This window comes from Podarcis erhardii (assembly GCF_964252035.2).
Source record: "Podarcis erhardii genome assembly, chromosome: 8".
NCBI lineage: Eukaryota > Metazoa > Chordata > Lepidosauria > Squamata > Lacertidae > Podarcis > Podarcis erhardii.
The window spans coordinates 90,244,991-90,268,570 of NC_138499.1; the positions used below are offsets into that span (position 1 = coordinate 90,244,991).

General features: G+C 43.6%; 1 protein-coding gene and 1 long non-coding RNA gene across 5 annotated transcripts in view; one reads left to right on the plus strand and one right to left on the minus strand.

The window, feature by feature from the left end:
- The window catches only part of SLC24A3 (solute carrier family 24 member 3), a gene marked incomplete at its 5' end in the record, with an annotated part of 170,946 nt that overhangs the window by 77,681 nt on the left and 69,685 nt on the right, over positions 1 to 23,580 (plus strand). The gene's annotated exons all lie outside the window — the stretch shown is intronic.
- Positions 1,983 to 7,468, minus strand: LOC309347974. Of its 2 annotated transcripts, none has more exons than XR_014159096.1 (3): positions 6,773 to 7,468; positions 5,252 to 5,417; positions 1,983 to 3,861 (listed from the first exon to the last, which is right to left on the minus strand). It is a non-coding gene; the product is annotated as an uncharacterized lncRNA (long non-coding RNA). The 2 variants fall into 2 exon arrangements; XR_014159097.1 differs by having other exon boundaries at positions 5,230 to 5,417.

The following is a 23,580-nucleotide window of genomic DNA, read 5'->3' on the forward strand; positions in this document are numbered from 1 at the left end:
TAAGACCTTCCCTCCCTTCCCATACTACAGTTCAAGAAGCATCATCAATACATCATCAATACATCACCAACATGTCATAAAGAGGGAGGGGATCTCTTGAGGTTACATGAGCTCAACCCCCAGTCCTGTTATCAGATACAATTCCCAATACATTTTAAGTACCCACCACCTAAAGAACAATAAAACTATTCACACCCAACCTTGCCCTCTGGGCTTCCTGAAGGTGGGCTTTGTGAATACCTGGCTTCAGCAAACTCCATCAATGGGTATCTGGTCCATTGTTACCTACTGACTCTATGCCTCAGGGATTATGGAGACAGGGGAAGCCCTGGATTCCCCTCTTCCAGAGGAGTTATTTGCCATTGGAACCAAAGAAATGATTCTATATTGGATAATTGGAGGAAACAGCACTGGTACATGGTATCCACTTATTGCTACAGGTTTTTATAGACTACTTTTCTGAGCTTCTTTGTTGTTGTGTATATATGTATGGTGCCTGTGTCAATGATCATTGTCCTGGCCTTAGTCAGAGGCTGTGGTGGGGACTTGGAATTGTGGGGAAGTTGTTTAACTGCCCCCCATTCCTAGTTTTAACATAAGATTTGGGGGGTGGGGTGGGTGCCAGTTCTGCATACCCCAGAAAAAAGCACTGATTATTAAGTGGGCACTAGTCACAAGGAATGCCTCCCAGCACTCTCAGGGCAAAGAAAGAGACACATGCAATTGTTTTATGACCAGAGAAGTGGAGGTTAAATGACACACTGTCCAAGGGAAAAGATGATGGCCCAACATGAGACTGAAAGCTGTTTACAGTTCTGGCCGCCTCACCTCAAAATGGATATTGTAGAGTTAGAAAAGTTTCAGTAACAGGCAATCAAGAAGCAACTCCATTATGAAGAAAGGTTGCAGCGTTTATAGTTTAGAGAATAGGCAAGTAAGAGGTGACATTATAGAAGTTTATAAAATTACCATATTTTTTGCTCTATAAGACGCACCAGACCACAAGACGCACCTAGTTTTTGGAGGAGGAAAACAAGAAAAAAAATATTCTGAATTTCAGAAGCCAGAACAGCAAGAGGGATCGCTGCGCAGTGAAAGCAGTGATCCCTCTTGCTGTTCTGGCTTCTGGGATAGCTGCGCAGCCTGCATTCGCTCCATAAGACGCACACACATTTCCCTTTACTTTTTAGGAGGGAAAAAGTCAGTCTTATAGAGCAAAAAATACGGTATGCATGGCACAGAGAAGGTGGATGCAGAAAAGTTTTTCTCCCTTTCTCATTGCACTAGAAGTTATGGGAATCCAGTAAAGCTGAATGTTGGAAGATTCAGGAGAGGTAAAAGAAAGTACCTGCTGCCAGGAATCATTTCCTTCAACTCAGCTTTTAGAAAAAAGGGAAAGGAGACAAGCTTTGGATTAGGAAAAACAAGCTGAAATGCACACATTACATTTGAACAATGTTTAAGGAAGTCCAGTGACTCCTGTTTGCCTGTAACCCCTCTCTAACATTTATGTAAAAAAAATTTATTTAACAAAATTTGGAGACCTCTTGACAGTAGTGAAACCTCTAACCTCTAACATTATCTGCCTATACAAAGGGAGTGTTCAGAAGTTTGGACAGGCAATACACCTGGCTACTGTTCACCTAGTGAGTGTGATGCCCCAGTGAATCTTGGGGGGGGGGCAGGCTGCATGTATGGCAGCAGATTGTGCAAGAATCTCAAGTTCAAATGTTTTTGCTTATTGGTCGCCACCAAAATAATCCAGGGCAAATTGTACTTTGTAATGGAGGCTTAGCTCGCTGAAGGCCAACTCGGAGCTTGTGGCATTGAAGCAACTTTATCTAGCCTCTGGAGAGCTTTTCTTATTGCATTGCAATTTCATGTACATCTTGGAAAGGTAAAGGACCACTGCCAAAGGTCCGCCGCTTGACAGGATATTTCAGGAACACATTATTTCATCTGATGTGTGCCGAACCTCTGAAGGTGATGCCAACTGTATTTATAGGACCTAACATGGTTCTCTTTGCTCTGTTTCCGTAATTGTTTCAGTTAATTGATTTAAACTTGCAGCCCTAGTATTACTGCACAAAACTTCCTATTTCCAAAATCCCATGGGTTAATAATAGTGGCTTATTCTCTTAGAGCAGAGGTGCACAGCCTTTGGCTTCCTGGATGTTGATGAACTCCACTTCCCATTATTCCTGAACACTGGCCATGCTGACTCTGGCTGATGGAGTCCACCAACACCTGGAGGGCCAGAGGTTCTCCACCACTGTTCTGAAACCTGCTGGTACTGCGAAGTACTGTAGATATTGTGGCTTAAGCCTGTTGAGAAAAAGGCATGATGGACATGCAGGATACAGCTGACCCCTAGCACTAACAACTCTTTCAAGGGCTAAACCCTTAGCATCCATGACATTTTCATACCCTCCAACATATCCAGGCCAGAAACCAGGATGCACGTTTTCCGGGTCATGCTCCTGGGTGAGTCACGTGACCTACGTGAGAGGGTGGCCCTGAAAAAAGCACTTTTTCAGGGGGAGTTTGTGTGAGATCACAGCACCCAAAATGGCTGCTGTGCTCTCATGTGAAAAAATGGGGTGTCCTGGTTTTCCCAGGACAGTTGCAAGGTGTGGTATATGGGTATGCTGTGATGGCCATGAGAACAAAGCTTCAGTGAAATTAAAGGGTGTGTTCACATTACTGCCTTAGAGCACAGTGAAGTTGTTGTTTCTTCAGTGTATTTCACAGCTCCCCCCCCAGCTGTTATATTTGTTTCTGTTTGTGTTCACACCAGGGGGGCATTGATGGGTGGGGATGTCCTTGACCCTATGCAAAGGTTTCATGTCTTGGATAGACATTAATAAGGAAGGGATTAAGGACTCCAGTTGGTGTGAAGCTGGTTTAAGAAACAACACATCAAACGGTAGTAATTTTTAACAAAATACAGAATATATAAACATTTGGATAACATTGTGTGAACATGGATTAAAAACCCAGCACTGGAAACTCACAGCAAATGGGAGAGTGAATACAGTCTTAATTGGACTCTTCTTCTTAAGTGCAGCAAAGTTTTTTTTTTTTTTCTAATGGCAACACCCTGCCTCAGTTGCTTTGTGTTTATGTATATGAAGAAAGTTCTGCTTCTTTTTTTGACATGTGTCATGTCCGCAAAAATACAGAAAAGCTGGGTATGCAGATTGTGTGTGAAGCATTGGCCATGCAACAAAAGGACAAATGGCTCATGAAACAAGCAGGCTGGCAGGAGATCTCAGTGAAAATGCCTTGAATCCTGGCGCTAAGCTCATGAGGACACAGGGCATATAGAGACTGTGAAACTCGAAGCTCTGGTGATGTGTTTGTTTTTTGTCTACCTTGACAGCCTTATATCTTCCTTGCTCTCTGCCTACTTGTGCCTTTCATGACTGTGTTTATTTCAGTTAATGGTTGTTGAATCTCACAGCATGGACCAGACTCTTCTTAAATGGTGCCAGCTAGTCTAGTTCCATTGATTTATTTGGAGCTATCCTAATGAAAGTACTTTAGTGCATCTTGATCCAGCCTCATTAATGGCAGTGCTGCAGTGTTTAGACAATTAATTGGTTAATCAATTAAAAACTTTTGGTTAACCAGATACCCTGATTAATCAGACAACAATATTGGAGGGAATTAACTATTTTTACTCCCAAGTATTTAAAACACTGATGGTAGCAGCCATCATAGAGGAGCCATCCTGCCATCTTTCATACATATGAGTGGGTGCCTCTATTAAGATGATACCTTCTGCATCCCCTCCAACATTCCTCAGATGAAAATAGGGACATCTATTCTACATCATGATCACTGCTTGAGCATTTCCTCCTAGTCAAGAACAAAAGTTATTAGAGGAAACACACAATACTCCAATACTCCAATATTTTAAGCACAAAAATCTTTGAATTCATGTATTGCTTTCAGGGAAGCCTGAGAGGGGAAAGAAAACCCCAAATCAATGAACACAACTCTCTCTCTCTCTCTGTGTGTGTGTGTGTGTAGACTGTGTGATGTCAACGTGCATTTATGAGTAATTTGGAAGCATGACAACTTTGAGTAACCGTTATTGTTGCAATTGTGCAGGTGTATGATATGAGGTATCCCAATGTTTATTTTGGGGACCAAGGACATGCAAACCTTTGAGTCTGATGATACATAAAGTTTCTTTTTTTAGTGTTTTAAACTTCTGAGAAAATTAGAAATGTGTTAGCGACTGCAACAACCTGGTGCTCTGGTGAATCCTGGATAGAGCAGCTACTCCTACAGCCTCCCCCACCTGTCAGGTATCCCCTCCGCCAGCTGTCCTGGGACTTCCCTTCACCCAAATGTACAAAATGGGGAGACCCATCAGGTTTCAGAAGGTCCCACCAATTCAGCTCATGGGACAGATCAATGCCTTTCCCCCTTCTGCATGAGAAGCCAGACAAGAAGGGGCTTTGGAGGGAGGTGTCTTTGCTTTGGATGGCCTCTCCCCTTTCTCTCTAGGAATCTAGTCTGATTTGTTTTAAGCCATAGAGAGAGAGCCAAGCTGCAGGATCAGAGCTCTCTACATCTCTCTTGAAGCAGGAGTCAAAGAGGAAATGCCCGCTACACACAGAGGTGGCAGTGGCTCAGAGATACTTCCAAACGAGGTTTCCAAACGAAACTGGCAATGAAAGATGAGGCAGCAATGCAAAGAAGCTGGGCAGGGACCTGAGAGGTTTGAATGCAGAGCAGACCCTCCCTGTTGTGTGAAATGTTACTGAGCAGCTCATAAGAGCCTGCAAATGAGAATGGCTGCTGCTTCTCTCTTTCCCTGGCCAGAAGGTGGAAGGAGCAATGAATCAAAAGGTGGAGAAAGATCTGAGATTTTTTGAGGGGAGGGGGAGAACAGGCTTGCATTTGGGAACTTGGGACTCTGCGTGACAAAGTGAGAAGCCAGGATGTCTTAAGCATTTTCATGAAGGTCTTGGCATTTTTGTGACAATTGGAGACTATGTATATATATCATAGTGGGGGCCCTTCAAGACCCCACTGCTGTTTGAGTAGATCTGAAAACTAGGCTTCTGCTGGTTCATCACTCCTAGGATTTAGCTCCTGAACTCTTTTTTGTTTACAGGATTTTGTTCCTGGCACCCAGTGCCCTTACTGTGCCCTTATTACAGTCTAAACTGACAATTTAATTACAAACAAATATGGTAAATAGTTGGTGCATACCCAATTGTTACTCAGCTGTTACCTTGATCTTTTGTCATTGGTCTGAGGTGCTTAATAGACTGAAGCTCCACTTTTTCTCATGGAGCAGGTGAATTCCCAACTGAGCTGAGATTTACGTTCAAGGATTCTAGAATCAAGACTGTCCAGTTGACAGCACCGATAGGTCTCCTTGGCAACCATTAAAGCACCTAAGAAGAGGAAGGAGGAAACATGGGTAATAAGGCCTGATGTGTCAGCCACTGACTCCTGGCTAATGTTGGTTGTGGTCCAGCACACAGCTTGTGGATGAGGAGGGTGGCAATTACACAGAGAGAATAATGACAACAACAAAGCTGTCCACTAACACAGCCTCCCATCAAGAGCATCGCCCCTAAACCAAGCCACAAAAGAGACAAGAACATCCCCAGAGCAGTAGTTAATGGCAGAATCTTTTCATCACTGTTCCTTTGTTCCCAGAGTTTCCAGAGCATGAGACAGGCACAGGCCTCCTTCCTTTTCAGAGATGTGAACATTTACAAAATGCTCCTTCTCCAACCCTTTTCTAGGTTTCCTTATTCACAAATGTAGTCTAATATGCTTGCCAGGGTGGGGTAAGGGACAAGTCAGAGTATGATCCTGTTTCCTCCTTTCCCATCAGGCAGCTGAATATTTGAGCTTCCCAAATGGTGTGAAAGATTGTTTGAATTAAATTTCAAATATGTCTTCATATAGAAATAAGAAGCCACTGTTTTTATATTTCTAGATACAGGTAGGTAGCCATGTTGGTCTGCCGTAATTGAAACAAAATTTAAAAATTCATTCCAGTAGCATCTTAGAGACCAACTATCTGAAGAAGTGTGCATGCACATGAAAGCCCATACCAATAACAAACTTAGTTGGTGTCTAAGGTGCTACTGAAAGGATTTTTTTAATTCTGTTTTTATATGTTATGGCAATAAGTTAAAAGCTGTTACCAGCAACTTGCATGTTTGCAAACATTGTAGGGACTAAATGAGTGGCTGGGATGCCATGCGACATTCAGAAATATTCTGACTTCCTAGTTTAAAAGCAGTAACCAAACATAATTTATCTGGGCCCAGCACAAGCATATAGAGCAGAGAAACAAAGATAAAGAGAAACTTGGGATAAGCTTTTCTCCAGGGCCTCGGAGCAGAAGGAAGCTGTGTTCAACAATGCAAGGAGCTTTGGAAGCAAATAAATTGGGGGCTGGAGAATGAGGGAGCAACAAAGTCAGGAAGGTGGTGAAACTGAGGGCTCTCAGTCTCTGTAATTTCTTTGAGGTCACATTTACTGTGACTCGCCCTGGCCCTCCCCTCTGCTCCGACTGTACTTCGCTTCTTTTCCCCCTGCTTCCCAAGGGATGAACTCCGTTCCTGTCACCTCAGACTCCACCTCTTCTTTGCTTTACTTGCATTGCCTCATCATGTTCTTTGTTTCTCTTGCTTCAACAACAGACAGAGCTAAAGCACCAATTCCTGCCAGGCAAAAGCACCCAAGAAGAGCACAAAGCAGGAGCAATAAGGGAAAATGTAATCTCTCATACCTGCATGCTGCTTCTGTGGACAGCAATAATACTGTTCAAGTACGGTGGATTTAGGTGGTGTCATAGGCACCACCCCCCTCTTGCGCCTGCATCAAGCCCCGTTGGGTGTTCTCAAGGCTTGCCACGGTTACAGCTAGGCCTGGCTCCTCAAGGTGGAGCCCATTCCAATTTGTAGGGGGCTGACCTAGGGAACTGGCTCCTATGGGTGGTGTGGTCAGATGAGTGCTGCCATCTTAAACCTTCCCAAGTCTAGGTAAGTGCTTCATGAAGCCCATGAGAAGGGATTTTTCTTTCTATTCTTCTAAGTCCCACTTGTCCCTTTCAGCCTGAAAGGTTCTACACTTAAGCAGGAATAACCAGCTGCACCAATTTAAGATGGAGGACACTTGGCTTATCAGCAGTACATGTAAAAAGGATCCAGGAGTCTTAGTAGATGTTATTTATTGGGTTTAACACATTTTATGTTACAAGGCGCGTTCTAACCAATCGTATAAGCGTTGGTAGACGAACGTTCTAATGGCTAGTAAGCGCATGGTCTTTCAACTGTCAACTGTCAACGGTCAGTTCATGCTCAGAATTATTATTGTGTTGTCCAGTCAGTTCAGTTCTTGTTTTCCTATGAGTGAGCTGTTGTCACTGACAAATGTTGAATAAACATAGTTAAGGATCTTATACTGGCTTGGGCTTCTGACTTTTTCTGAAAATTTAACAGTGGCAAAGAAGATGGCATTCGCGAGCTCCCGCCGGCTGCCAGAGGCCCAAGACCGCACCGCAGCACCTGCTGCCTCGCAGTAAGCGCTACCTCACCACCATGCTGGACTTAGCAAATAGTCCCGGAAACGAGACTGCGCCTGCCGCGTCTCCACAACCACCCACAATCACACAAGCGACTGCTCCAGGTCTGAGGATGGCCACCAGTCAAAGTCGGCCGCCACCGGACTATGGCTCCGCCAAATAAGGAGCTACGTCTGACTACAAGGCTTCACTAGGGAGGCAAACAAGGTGGATGTGCTACTGGCGGTGGTGGGAAGTTCCGCCATCACTCTACTGAAAGGTCTGACGGCACCCAGGGACATAAAGGCATGCATTTTCGATGAGCCGACACAGGCTATGACAAGACACCTCGCGCCTCAGCCAACTAAGAACCACCGTTGCTACGACTTTGCGCACAGAGAGCAACAAGCGCAAGAGTCAGCAAGTGAATACATCACAGCACTCCGGGCGATTGCGATGTATTGCCAATTCGCTGACATCAAGGAACAACTTCTTGAAAGGTTCATCAGTGGCGTGCAAAACAGCTGTCTCTGCCGCAAGCTGCTGGCAAAAGACAACATCATGATGATGGAAGCAATGAATATGGCCACAGCCTTTGAGAAGGATAACGCCCATGAGGCGGCCCATAGCCCATGTACCGAAAGGAGAACTCACCGCATCCAGTGAGACCAGTCGTCTTCCATAGATTCCCACAATGAGGATTTCCACGAGCTTCAGATCAATCCAACCGACACCACCGCTCCCAAGCTACGAGCGCATCGTTGAACCAGCGATCATCTGACACACCTCAAGGGACCTGCGCCAGCTGCGGAGAAAACCATGAGCGTTGGACATGCAGGTTTCGGGACGCCACATGTCACCGCTGTGGAAAGACTGGGCACATTGGTCGAGTCCGCTGCTCCAAGACCTCCGGAGCACGACCCAAGCAATGTGTTCACGAGGGCTACATAGAGGAGGAGTTACAGTCCATCTCTCCAGCCAGGGTACTTCAACTTCTGTCCCCAGGGCCCAATAAGCTTAGGGTACAACTCAAGATAGAGGGAACCCCGTGCACTATGGAGTTGTATACCGGCTCATCCTGCTCCATAATATCTGCTAAGACTCTGAAAGAGCTTTGCCTTAACGGCGGTCCTCCTCTCCGCCCAGCCCCCGTAGTGCTGTGGGACTTCCAGAGAAAAAGAATCCAGCTAAACGGGATGGGCACCTTCAAGGTCCAGTTTAAGAAGTACACCAAGAATTTGAACCTCATCATAACTGAAGGACCATTCACTAGCCTTCTAGGCCTAGCGTGGTTCGGGCCGTTAGGCTTAGGTATTTCAGGGTTTAATCAGATTTCCCTAGGGGCAGATTTCGAATCAATCTGCCAGGAGTTTCCATCAGTCTTCGATGGAATCCTGGGCCTGTACAACAGACTCCCGATTTCCCTACAGCTCAACCCCACGGTGCAACCCATTTGGGTCAAGGCCCGTAGAGTCCCGTTTGTGCTTAAACCCAAGATTGATGAGGAGCTTGATCGCTTAGTTGCCCAAGGGGTCTTAGAGCCGGTAGCTTTGGGAACCTGGGAAACCCCGATTGTCACACCAGTTAAGCCGGACAGCTTAGTTCATATCTGTGGCGATTACAAATGCACCCTGAACTGGGCCTTACAGGACCACGCGTACCTGGCTCCAGTGGTGAGCCACATGTTAGCAGCCCTGGCTGGAGCCAAGATCTTCGGGAAGCTGGATTTAGCGCAAGCTTATCAGCAGCTAACTGTTGATGAGGCCACCACAGATGCCCAGACAAATGTGACTCATGGGGTCAAATGCCTACAGTTTGGAGTTAGTGTGGCACTAGGGTTATTTCAGAGCCTAATGGACCGTCTCCTTAAAGACATTCCCGGAATCACGCCATTTTCCGACGATGTGCTGATTGCCGCATCGTCAAGAGAGGACTTTGCCGCCGGATTACGGATAGTGCTCCAATGCTTCCAAGCAGCAGGACTTAAGGTAAAACAGAAAAAGTGCCTGTTGGGAGTGAGCAGTGACAGAGAAATGGATACTTTGGGAGATTCTGTGCCCAGGCCAGGGTGGGAACCAGACGGGTTTCCGGTGACTGAGTTACCACAGCAGGGCGACTTCAGGTTGGAATCCTCAGCGGCTCCTTCGGAGCCGGCCTCCCTGACCACCCCACTCAGACCGTGGGTACTGGAGGAACCTCCTCGGTCACCCACTTGGGCACAGGAACCGCGACGGTCCCAGTGGGAGCGGAAAAGGCCAGCACACCTTGATGACTATGTTTGTTCCTTTTGTTAGGAAGTTGGGGGGAGGAGTGTTATGTATTGGGTTTAACACATTTTATGTTACAAGGTGTGTTCTAACCAATCGTATAAGTGTTGGTAGATGAACGTTCTAATGGCTAGTAAGCGCATGGACTTTCAACTGTCAACTGTCAACTGTCAGTTCATGCTCGGCATTATTATTGTGTTGTCCAGTCAGATCGGTTTTTGTTTTCCTATGAGTGAGCTGTTGTCACTGACAAATGTTGAATAAACATAGTTGAGGATCTTATACTGGCTTGGGCTTCTGACTTTTTCCAAACATTTAACAGTAGACCACAACATGAGTCAACAATGTGATACTGCAACAGAAAAAGCTAATGCTATTCTAGGCTGCATCAACAAAAGTCCCATCTCTTGATCAAGAACCACTCTATTCTGCCTTGGTCAGACCACACAGGGAGTTCTGTGACCCCTTCAGGGTAACACAAGTTAAGAAGGATACTGACAAGCTGGAACGTGTGCAGAGGAGGGCAACCAAGATGATCAAGGATCTGGAAAGCAAGCCCTATGAGGAACGCTTGAGGGAACTGGGTATGTTTAGTCCGGAATAAAGGAGAATGAGAGGAGATATGATAGCCATCTTCAAGAACTTGAAGGGCTGTCACATGGAAGATGGAGCAAGCTTGTTTTTTCCTGCTCTGGAGGGGAGAACATGAACCAATGGCTTCAAGTCACAAGAAAGGAGATTCCAGCTCCAGCTCACTCTTCCTCCCAGGGCACCCTGATTTTGCGCTGCCTGTGGATGGGGTTTGAAACCTGCACAACCACCATGGTGAAAACCATTTTCATTACAAGGGAGGGAAGGAATAACTTTTCTCTTGCATGTGATAACCCTCGAAGGCTGTATGCTTTCTTGTAAAATGAGTCAACCCTGCAGTCCTTTCCTCCAGTCGTGTCCTTTGCAATGCTGTGGTGTTGCCTGGGGGTTCCTGTGAGGGGTGCTCCTTAGCACTGCAGACTGTTGGATCTCCCAGCACCTTGCAACCACTCTGCCCCCTCTCACTGTTTTGTTCTGCCTCTATCACCACACCCTCGCCAGATGTACTTCACAAATGTTAAATACTTTCTTCTTTCTCACTAACCCTCCATTCCTTCTCCCGCACTGCCTAATGTCCCTGAACAGTCCTTTTCCCAATATTACAATTCCCTTCACAATGTTTGCCAAGGCTGCCCAAATCTATTTCACCCTTAACTGTGTGCACATTTACTTATCCCCTGTTTTTTACCAGGCAACTAGCCTTATGGAATGTATTAAATCCAAACAGAAACATCTCATCAGAAGCCCGCATGGATAAATGTACATCATCCATGTATAAGACTGCACAGTTAATGTTTAGTAGCATATAAATTATGCTTTTTAGAAATGTGTTGACCAAGAGTGCTGAATGTGTTTGTTCTTAGTTTTATAGTGGCTGGAACCATGACAGGTTAATCTAAGACCTACATTAAGGAACCTTTTGGAATATGAGGGAAGTACAAAACTAAATTGGAGATAAGACTTTGAAGAGTCGTTTGTTCTTGCACTGCTGTGCTGCTCCCTATTTAAAGCAATGCATACCATAAACATGACTCTTGCAGAGACTTATGATTGATTTTTATGCTCCCAATTAAGCTGCAATTGCTATATATGGGGATTATACTCTTCAGACTCTGTTTCCAGTGTGCAAGGTATCCTGTCGGTAAAAAAGGGAATAAAATGGGGCAAAAACTAATTAGTATATCAAACTAGGAAAATTGTCACAAATTGGGTTCTATATGAACATTAATAGCTGTGCACGTATGTTAATAATTAGGGATCCTCCAGCGTGCTGCAATGCCATCATTTGGCTCTGCCTCATTTTCTGCTCCATCTCCTTCTGCTTTTCTAATATTAATGGTGCAATAGGTGTACTTGCATTTTGCCACAATTTGCAGTTTATGTGTTGTTTTTCTTGTACCCCATGCACCACCTCATATACCCCTTGATTTAAAACATTGTACAACTGATCTTGCTCGATAAAGCAAATAGGTTTGAAGGAGGGGTCTTGATGGATGAAGAGTCCACTTTTGTAATTCAGATTTTTTTTGCCCTCTGCTATGCTCTTGCATTTGCCTGGAATACTGTCCACCACCCCTTTGTGGTTCCCCAGCACACCAGCCTCACTTCCACTGTCCCAGGCTATCAGGCCAGGCCCAAATCATTTTGGCACCTGAGGTGAACCCCAAAATAGCTTCTTACCAGGGAAAGGGGGATGAGAGAAGATCTACATCAGAAACAAGGGAGGGAAGAAAGACTGACATTGGGATCTGCTGCCCTGGTGAATCCTGCTACCTGAGATGGTCAACTTACCTTACCTCATGGGTGGGCCAGCCCTGCTGGCTATCTACAAATGGACAGTACATGTTAATGTGATTTATGTGTATAAACCAAAATTGTGTGGTTGGTTGTATTGTATTTCTTCCAGGGGGCTAACCACGTTTTTTTGGCACAGGGATTTTATGCATGTACACAGCCAAAGATGGCAGCAGCAAGACTGGAGCAACGGACGAGGGGAGACGGCTGGTACACCCACATTTGCTATACACAAAGGGCTAGAACAAGTGTGGGAGAATATCCATTCTGGCCTTTTGTGTATTTCGTTTGGACAGTCCAGTCAGAAAATGCCTCTGTACTCTGATTCAGTGTGTTGTTTCTCTTTGATACCTGTAATGATAACATAATATTTGATGCCCTCAAAATGGCATTTCCACCAAGACATAAAACGTGATTAAGAATACCATGAGGAAGCTGTTTTAAACTATGCAAGATAATTCTGGCTGCAGAGGATAAATCAGTAGATTAAATATATAATGGAAGCCAAAAGCATGAAAATGAAAAAAAAATAGCTCTGAAGCTTGAAGGAATGCAATTAACCAAGGAAGGGCAGCATGGTTGGGTTGTAGTCTGCCTTATTATTCACTCTTTCCAGAGTTACCCAGGCAGAAATGTATTTCTTAGTAACTTTTGCTAAGCAGAGAATCTTCCAAATCATGTTGTAACAGATAACAAGGCCACATGTTACATTCATCACATGGAACTTGTCTTACTTGTTTAATATATTCAGATCCTGCCTTGTCATATGTAATTTCAGGAAAAATTAGGAGGTAAAGAGGGGGATAGAAAATGAGAAAGGCAGCTAATAACTCTCTTTGCCTGCCTCCAGATCAACTCTGAAAGCTCTCTGCAGTCAGAGCCTGACTGATATGTAATTATTTACATGATGTTTGTAATGTGTACCTAGAGAGAGCCAAATCTGTTGGTTGCAGTTTCTCTCATTTTCTCATTATTCCAGCCTTAATTTCATTTCTCCACATTTCTCCACCATTTATTATTTTTAAAAAACTTGATGAAAATTCATCAGTGAATTTGTAATACACACATTTTTGTATGCTATTTTGCCTAAAACACACATTTTCGCAAAGGAAATTTCCTAAATTTAATGCATTTTTGCAATGCAGTGTACACTAATATATGAATGTTATGCACACTTTACCCTAATATATGCATTTTTCTACCCAGTTATTGGCTAGAGAACTGCATTGCAAAATTCAGAGAAGTGGGGCTATTGAAAGGTGTTCTGCTTCAGTTCATCTATTGTTTCAGAAAGTACAATTTTTTTATGGTTAGCTTTAAATGTGAATTGAATCAAATTTCTCCCCCATCCCTACATGCAGCCTTGCTCTCAGTAGACAGTGGTACCTTGGTAATCAAATAGCTTGGCTCTCGAACAAATCGGCTCTCGAACACCACAAACACTCACCAAGTGTGTGTTCCGGTTTGCGAATGTTTTTCAGAAGCCAAACATCCAACGTGGCTTCCATGGCTTCCACGGCTTCTGACTGAGTGCAGGAAGCGCCTGCATCCAATCAGAAGCTGCGCCTTGGTTTTCAAACTGTTTCGGGAGTTGAATGGACTCCCGGAACAGATTAAATTCGAGAACCAAGGTATCACTGCAATGGTTTCCATTTAAGTTACTTTCCTGAAGGAAACTCAAAGCACCTGATAAGAGGTACAGAAGAATAAATTTAGCAATATCAAATTAGCAGTCCAAATTAGGGCTGTGCTATAAATTGATATATTGTCTGATATTGAATTTTAAATCAAATTGTGAAAACTGTTTGTTTTTTGAAAATGACCTTTCAATATATCACAAATCATGTGCATGGTATTAAAAAATCACAATATTGGAAAAACCGGGAAACGTATGCTTCTTGCTGTGTGTACAGCCTTTGCTAACTCAGCCTCAGTCAACAGCCAGCAGGCTGCTGAAAAATCTCTCCCTTGCCATCACTACAAACAGCTACAAAAACCGGTTACAGGCTAAGCAAAAAGCGCTGCCTCTTTGTGAAACAGATCTTTCAGAAACAGCTTTCCCCTGCCATAGCTACACAGTCTCCCCTGCCTCCCGATTGTCTGCAGCCAGCAGATGTTTGGCTGGAAGTGTGTGATGCTACTTCATCTCTCCCCTCCCCTTTGCCTTGCTCTGCAAATTGCTTCCTTCCTTGCTCCACCTTCTCTCTCGCCCCCCCCCCATTTGTTGGTGTGCTCAGATGTCTAAAGCCAGCTGATGCTTGGCGCCCTTTGTTAGTTGTCTGTGGAACCCGCCCCCCCCAGATGCTTGGCTTGGGACTTGCTTCAGAATAAAAGTGGGGGACCCCCTGTGTTTGTTATGTGTGCCTTTCTTTTGAGGAAGAAGCAGCCCAGAGGTTTCGTATTAACCCAGCCTACGCAGCCAGCCCCATACTTCCGGCACTCCCCTCCCCAGTTCAAGCAGGAGGGAAATGCACTCTCGAAATACGCTCTCCAGATGCTTGCTGGCTTGCAAGTTGCTTCAGAGTTAAAGGGGGAAAAGGGCCCTGCTCTGCCTTTTGAGCCTCTTCCCTTTCCCTCCATCTGCATCTGTGTCTCTCCCCCCTCGTTATGCCCCCCATTTTCTCTTCCAGTCCCACTCCCTACTCTAGAACTCTTCTCAATTCTTCCCCCCACCCCTTTGATTTCTCACACATTTGTTATTATTAATAACAAATCAATATATTGATATTAAATGTGAAATTTTGGGTGCACTGTCAATCAATCAAATAACTGGTGTGGGATGTATAAGACTCAGTGGTGAATTATATTTGAATAACTAAAAGTGTCACAATGAATTGGCTTTTTTTCTTGTTTAGTAATGTAATTAAATTTTTAGGGAACATTCTCTCACCTTACTTTTGATATATATGCTACTGATTACTTTAATTTTAGAGAAAATGTTCTAATTTAAACATTATTGCTACAATAGTACTATAACATAGCAGTTGTAACAATATATTAAAGGTAAGTAAGATTTTAGCAGTTTTTGAATTAGACCCATAAGTAGCAGCAGTTGCCAAGCATATTACCATGTTCACCTCCACATAGCTCCAGCCTTATTTCAGATATCGTGATATATCGAAATATCGTGATGTTTAGCTGGTGATATATTGTGATGTTGAAAACCAGATATCACCCAACCTAGTCCAAATATATTTGCACTTCATTCTGACAAAAGGGGCTTAGTGCCTATCATAAATCTAATTGGGAAAAGGGGAGACAACCTCAACCCTGAAAATCCGCAGGTGATCAAACCGGAAAGGGTTATAGAAAGTTGCTGTTGCTTCTTCTTCTTCTTCTTCTTTTTTGTTATAAATATTTATTGACAATTTTTTTTTATAATTACAATACTGAAAAACAGTGTAACACATATCTTAACATATTTTCTTAACTTCTTTGGACTCCCTCACATCTCCCGCTCCTGCGTTCCTAAATATAAAATTTTAACCAGCAATTTATCACCTTATTTCCATTCTTATTTTCTAATTTTCCAATTGTATCTCTAGTTTTAGATATCATTTATTCAAACCTTAAAGATTTAAATTTAGCCTGATAGTTATCCAAAATTTGTCTTTTCTTAAATTTAACTTATCTTCATATTTCACTTCATCTAGCTTAATGGTGCCATGTTATTTATAATCTAGCATCCTTCTTAACATTCATACAATTTACAATGTTTCTGTAGGTAGGTCTTGAATTTCTTCCAGTCTTCTTCTACCGTCTCCTCTCCCAGGTCTCGGATTCTGCCGGTCATCTCAGCCAGTTCCATGTAGTCTATCAGTTGCATCTGCCATTCTTCCAGTGTGGGTAAATCTTGGGTTTTCCAATGCTTGGCGACAAGTATCCTTGCTGCCATTGTTGCATACATAAAAAATGTTCGGTCCTTCTTTAACACCCTCTGGCCGACAATACCCAGGAGGAAGGCCTCTGGTTTCTTAGGAAAGGTATACTTAAATACCTTTTTCAGCTCATTATATATCATTTCCCAGAAAGCCTTCACTCTAGGGCAAGTCCACCAGAGATGAAAGAACGTTCCTTCATTTTCTTTACATTTCCAACATTTGTTATCAGATAAATGGTATATTTTTGCAAGTTTAACTGGGGTCATGTACCATCTATATATCATTTTCATAACATTTTCTTTCAAAGCATTACATGCAGTGAAATTCAGCCCAATGGTCCACAACCTTTCCCAGTCCTCAAACATGATATTATACCCAATGTCCTGTGCCCACTTTATCATAGCCGATTTGACCGTTTCATCTTGTGTGTTCCATTTTAACAGCAAGTTATACATTCTGCTGTTGCTTCTTTTGGGTCCTGGGTCAGTGCATCTGGCTGTTACCCAGAAGGCTGGTGGTTTGAGCCCAGGCAGGGATGGCTGTGGGCAGGATTCCTGCAATGCAAGGGGTTGGACTAGATGACCCTTGAGGTCCCTTCCAACTACACTTGGGTCATAGAGGCAAATATGTTTGTGGGCTGAAGAAAACCATGAATAATCTCTAATAATGAGTTTGAAGTGTAGATATGGAAATACAGTCATACCTCGGGTTGAAGTACCGGTAGCTTCAGGTTGAGTGTTTTTGGGTTGCTCTCCACGGCGACCCGGAAGTAACGGGACGCGTTACTTCTGGGTTTTGCCGCTCGCGCATGCGCAGATGCTCAAAATGACGTCACGTGCCTGCGCGGAATCACGGGCCACAGGTGCGGGTTGCGTTCGCTTCAGGATACAAACGGGGCTCTGGAACGGATCCTGTTCTCACCCAGAGGTACCACTGTATAAGTTCTGGACTTGCCTTTCTTTCAGAACAAACAAATGGCAGTCAACCACTAACAATCTAATCTGCTTTATTCAGTCACATTTTCTCTTTTATTCATAGCAGCATATAGTATTTGTTACAAAGTGCAGAGAAGTGAGATAGCAGTTTTGTAGTGCTGCCTCCATGTCTTTCTTTCAATTAAGCACGCCCTCCCTGCGAGTCTGTGGGACCTTGACGTCAGTAATAGCTTCTTAAAAGAGAGAAGGAAAGTTCAATTAGAGCCTCATGAAAAATAGGCTTCTCCAGGATAAGATTGATTACACAAGAGCTTTTTTTATTCCTTCAAGAACATATGGTCAAAGAGGCAGGTTTATGGTATCTAACCCAGTTTTCCAATCCTGGATTTTTTTAAAGCATCTTCAAGCTCCCCCCAACCCCCATTAGGGTTAATACTCTCCCTGTAACATAACTGCCTTGCCCCTAAATTTCTTCTCATGTCAAAAGAGTAGCAATAAAACTGCTGGCACATTTGCAAAGCTAATGTGCTGATCCCGGGGGGAAGGTTACTGTTGGCGTAGTCAAAGTCCAGTCCTGGGTCACTAGCCTGGAATCAGTCCACAAGGAGCGGGGCGAGGTCCGAAGCAGGAAGCCGGGCGGGGACAGGAGCACTGGAGAGTCAGGTCTGGGTCCGGGCAGGAACAATGACATTGCTCCCACAACCTGGGACTGGGCCGACTGGCCTTTATCTGTTCTGAGGCTAGGGTCGGTCCCGGCCCCCAGGAGACCCGCCTCTCTTGGCCTTAAGGCGAGCACTCCTCCTGGGAGAAACCAGTTCCCTTCGCCTCTCTGCCCTGAGCCTCTGCAGTTCAGGAGAGGCTGAAGGGTTACTGGGCCCAGGGGGAGATTCACCTGCAGGCACTGAGTCCTCAACCACCTCTGGAGCCAGAGTGGGATCACCTGGTGCCTGCTCCTGAGGATCCGGCACAGGTGCAGGCGCTTCAGAATCAAGGCCCTGCCCCAGTTCAGCCGGCTCTGGAGGCGGGGACTCCTGTGCAGGCTGGGATTCCTCCGGTTCAGCCTCTGAATCAGAATCCCAGGCCATCACAGCTAAGCAGGGTCCAGGATGATTTCAAATTGGATTTGGGGCCTCATGTTGAGATTCCTGCATCACAGGGGGTTGGACTAGATGATTCTTGGGGTCCCTTCCAATTTATTTCTTGAGAGATTCTTTGAACAGCATAGTTTTGGATTTATGGAGGATAAGACAAGATAAATCTTCCATCTGATTCACCAGGACATTCTCACGATTTCCCCGGAAACCCCTTTCCTTTCCTCTATTCAGTCACTCCTTGAAACTCTATGAACAACTTAAAAAGAAGTTTATTGAAAATGTTGTTGTGCCAAGGGTGTAGTATCCTCAGATGAAAATAGGGACATTTCTCACTTTCCATCCCACTGACCCTCCTTGACCCCCCATTTTCTATCATCTCCTTTCCTATCAGAAGAAAGGCGAGTGTCAACATGAGTACACCAATGGGACAAGCACACACGCCCTCCATCGCCCTGAGAAAACCCTTTCATCCCTATTCTATTCTTTGGCAGATTTACACAAAGAAACACCCCAATAAATACATTTTAGAAAGGGGCAAGATTTGACTTGGACACACAAAGTGTTGTTGTTTTTTTAAATCCAGACTTCTTGCGCTCCTCTCCTCATCCACGTTCTTCCTGCCCACCTCAGAGCTGGTGTGTCACCCAAGGCTGGGCCTTGGCGGTGGCAGCCTCTCCCCTCCTCGCTCAAAGGAGGAGGCTGGCAGCCGTGGCCGTGGAGAGGCAACAGGATGCTTCCTCACAGCCGCCTCTGCCACCGCTGTTCAGGATCCTCATCCTCCTTGAGCTTGGCAGCTGGCAGGGCAAATAGGGACATTCTGGGATCAAATCGGAAGCTGAGGTGGCTTTCATAATTCCAGGACTATCCCTGGAAAAGAGGGACACTTGGAGAGTTTGGAACCTTGCTTCGGATTTGATATAGGTCTGACATATGATTGACATATGATTTGATATAGGTCTGACAAAGCTAAAGTCTTTTAATATTCTATAAAGACATGACTAGGAAAGAAGCAGGCCAACCCAATGATCTAACGCTGCCACTTGCTATTTTTTTATTAAGTTTTTTTACAACACAAACACACACACTCATAAGACTAAACAAAATAATAATAATAAACAAGCAGCGAAAAACAAAAACGTAAAAAGAAAAAGAAAAAACAATGTCAAATTACAGTGGTACCTCGGGTTAAGCACTTAATTCATTCCGGAGGTCCGTTCTGAACCTGAAACTGTTCTTAACCTGCAGCACCACTTTAGCTAATGGGGCCTCCTGCTGCCGCCGCGCCGCCAGAGCACAATTTCTGTTCTCATCCTGAAGCAAAGTTCTTAACCTGAGGTACTATTTTTGGGTTAGCAGAGTCTGTAACCTGAAGCATCTGTAACCCAAGGTACCACTGTAATATACAGAAGCTTATACAAAACAAATAAACTATACACACAAACACCCACACACCATATTTCAGTTCTTCTTTTCTTCCAATTGACTTCCTTCATCTTCAGCACAGTTCTATTTTCATTTTTGGTAAACTGTTTCCTTCTTATTTCGTTTTTACCCCCCCCCCCCTTCTTTCTATTTTTAGCTTTTACACCATAATTTGTTTTGCAGAGGTTAATTGAAACAAGTCCAGGTATTAATTTGAAGGCATTGCTTTTTAAGTTATTCTCTATACTTTTCCCATTCTTTTTGAAATTTTTGCTTGGGCCTCTGTCAGTCTAGCCAATTCAATAGTGTCAAATAATTTGTGCTGCCATTCTTTTTTTGTCTGTATTATTTCTTTTTTCCCAATTTTTGGCAGTGTTCTCGCAGCCCCTGTAGCATGAAGGAATATTTTCTTATTTTTTCTGGCTATATCTGTATCTATTATCCCCAATAAAAAAGTTTCTGTTTTCTTAACAAAATTTTGTTTGAACATTTTCTTTAGCTCTTCATATACTGTGTCCCAGAAGCCTTTGATTTTATCACAGGTCCACCACATATGTAGAAATGTCCCCTCTACAGTGGTGCCCCGCAAGACGAACGCCTCGCAAGACGGAAAACCCGCTAGACGAAAGGGTTTTCCATTTTGGAGGCGCTTCGCAAAACGAATTTCCCTATGGGCTTGCTTCGCAAGACGAAAATGTCTTGCGAGTTCCTGCGGGGGGTTTTCCCTCCCCCCCCTTTTCCTAAGCCCTAAGCCGCTTATCAGCTGATCCGCTAAAAGCCGCTAAACCGCTAATAGCGCTAATCCGCTAAGCTGTCAATGGGCTTGCTTCGCAAGACGGAAAAACCGCTATACGAAGAGCCTCACAGAATGGATTAATTTCGTCTTGCGAGGCACCACTGTACTTGGTTACACCTCCAACACAGATTTTATTTTATTTTATACATTTTACATATTTTGGTTGGTGTTAAATACCACCTGTAAAACATATTTATCAAATTTCTCTTTATTGCTTCGCAAGCCGTAAATTTCCAACTCTCCATCTATAATTTTTCCCATGATGATAAATGAATAAGCTTACCTATGTCCATAGCCCATCTAATCATTACCTCTTTTACTTGTTCATCCTTAACCTCCCATTCCAGTAGTGTTTCATACATTTTAGAAATTACCTTTGTCTTATTTTGTAATAACTCTTTATCAAGTAATGAGATTTCATTTGTAAAGCCTTTTTTTCTTGTCTGCCTTGAACACTTTGTTTAGCTGGTGATACTGAATCCACCCTGTTAAGTGTTGTCTTATTTCCTCATAGTCTTTTAATATCAACTTATTGTCTTTTTCTTTTAATAAATCCTTATATGTAGCCCAATTTAGTTCCATGTTTTTCTTTTTTACCGTTATCACTTCTAGGAGTGAAATCCACCAGGGGATATATCGAAATCAGAGAGCCATACTGATCCTTAACGACGAGATAACTGAAGAATTTAAGATAGGGAAGGGGAGTAGGCAAGGTTGTCCTCTCTCACCCTTATTATTTATTATGGTACTTATTATTTATTATGGTATTAGGGGTACTGAGGCAATATAAAGAGGTGTTCCTACTTAGAGTTCTTCTTTCCCCCCTAAAGTTTTGTTTTTTTGGTAATTCTTCGAAACTTAGGATTTCCCCAAGCTTTCTGAGTTTTATGTGGATGATGCCATTTTGGCTGCATAGTATAAAGTGGCCAAATATCATGCCTATCATGCAGCTGATATCTAATTGAACTTCAGTCAGTCTTCATCATTTACATGCATCAGAACACAACACAGTTAGCGAAACATAGTAGGAGATACTTTAGGATAAAATTGTCCAGACATTGTGAGGTACGAAAATGACTCTTGGGACCTATGCTGACATAATTTCATGGTGTCACTCAAAAATCTTGCCACATTCTCCACAACAATGTTACTACAATTGTTCAGCAGATAAGACACCCTAGTAGAGACAGTGTGATAAATCCCCTCTTTCAATAAGGAGGCCAAATACTTATCATATACTTTTGCATGAAATGGGCAATAAAATAAGACATGTGTGATGGATTTGACCTGCTTTGTGCCACAAGGACAGTATCTTACAGAATATGGGGTTTTCCAGAATCTACTTGCAAAACTGCAGAAGGCAAGACATTAAATGTTGTGCAGGGAAGAGCTCTGTGTAGTTGGGGATCATAAAAGTGATGTAAATATGGAGTGTCCTGGCCAAACAAGGCTGGAATTCCCAACCCCAGGGAGAACAGGTTTTATTAGCTGGGCTGCTAAGGGTTTGGAATTCAGTCTCTAGGATTCTGCACTTGATTGCCTGGAATGCCTCCAGTTGTAAGCAGTGACTCGAGTGAGAGACCACAGGTTCTGATTTTGCTCTCATTGTGAGCCAACTATTTGGAGTGGTGGGATTCTGCCAGCATATGGAAAGTTAAAGAGGATGGATTGGTTAACTGCGCCTATTAAGTTGTGGGTGGACATAGCAGTCGACACAGAGATTTCTCCAAGTGGTTCTTTATATGTAGTAAGCTGGGACTGAACTGAACTGAACAGCCTGCTTTTATAGGCAGCGGCTGTCAACACTGTAACAACAACAGCCCAGGGTTTCCTGCCTAAATTAACATATGTGGACCTGAGTGAAAACTATATACAGTGATACCTCAAGTTACATACGCTTCATGTTACATTTGCTTCAGGTTACAGACTCCGCTAACCCAGAAATATTACCTCGGGTTAAGAACTTTGCTTCAGGATGAGAACAGAAATCGTGCTCTGGCGGCGCGGCAGCAGCGGGAGGCCCCATTAGCTAAAGTGGTGCTTCAGGTTAAGAACAGTTTCAGGTTAAGAACGGACCTCCGGAACGAATTAAGTACTTAACCCGAGGTACCACTGTACACAATTCCCCCTGGTGGCCTGGGTGAGAACTTCAATACATAACAGCACCAATCCATAATGGGATGCCATACAGGAGTTTTCGGCCTACTTTGACATTAAAGACCTTTAGTGCAGCTGGGACAAACTAATTTCCTCTGTTAAAGCAGAAATGGGTGGTAGCCAGAGCTAGAGTATCCACCCCATTAAGTGTGAGTTTACAATGGTGTTGCCAGAAGACGTTATATTGGAAGTGGATGCCTAGATATTTAAAAAAATAAACCTGTTCCAACAGGTTTCCCCTGATCTCTCACCTTTTGAGGCTTCCAAGATCTTGAGAAAACAAGCACTTTAGAGTTTGCAAAGTTCAGTTGCAGCCTGTTGGCTATACAATATTCCTGGCAGCAGCACAAAAGCCGCTTCAAGCCAACCCTTGTGCGACACAAGATGACTGTGTCGTCGGCATATAGTAAGATGGGAACATGGATGGATCTGAGCTTTGGGCAATGGCCAACCCACCCCATGTAAGCAGTGCAAGGTCATTTACGAAAAGGTTGAATAAATATAGGACTAAGACGCAAGCCTGTTTTACCCCTTTGTTGGCAATGATTTGAGGGGTTAACATGCCTGATTGGGAGCATCTCACCTGGCAGCACGTGGAGGTGTGTAGTTTTCTGATGAGAAAGAGTAACTTTTCATTGATGTGTCTAATTGAACTTTATAGGCACTGTGATGATCCATACAATGTTTTTAAATGTACTTGTTTTTACTTGTTGTATTACTTGTGTGAAAGGGCGCCTTTTATTTTCAGAATCCTATCAGTTCCAATTGTAGTTGTGAACTATAACAGATGTTTCTTTATTATGAAGTAATCCGTTTTAAAGGCATAAAGTGATTCCAGATTTATGCTATACATTGTGTCCTGTATGACCTCCTTAGCAGCAAAGAAGAATGTCACACTTTGATCAGTTGCAATGGTGGAGAGGTAATATTTATTCAGCTCTTTCTGTTCAGACATGTCTGTTTCATACCCTAAATTCTGATTGGTTGGCAGGGCACATGGAAACCTTGGATCATGTTTCTGGATTCTCTTCCTTGTCCCAGAGCCAGCATAGTCATTCCAATTCTAGGCTTGTATCTAGCCAACATAAATGCAAGTG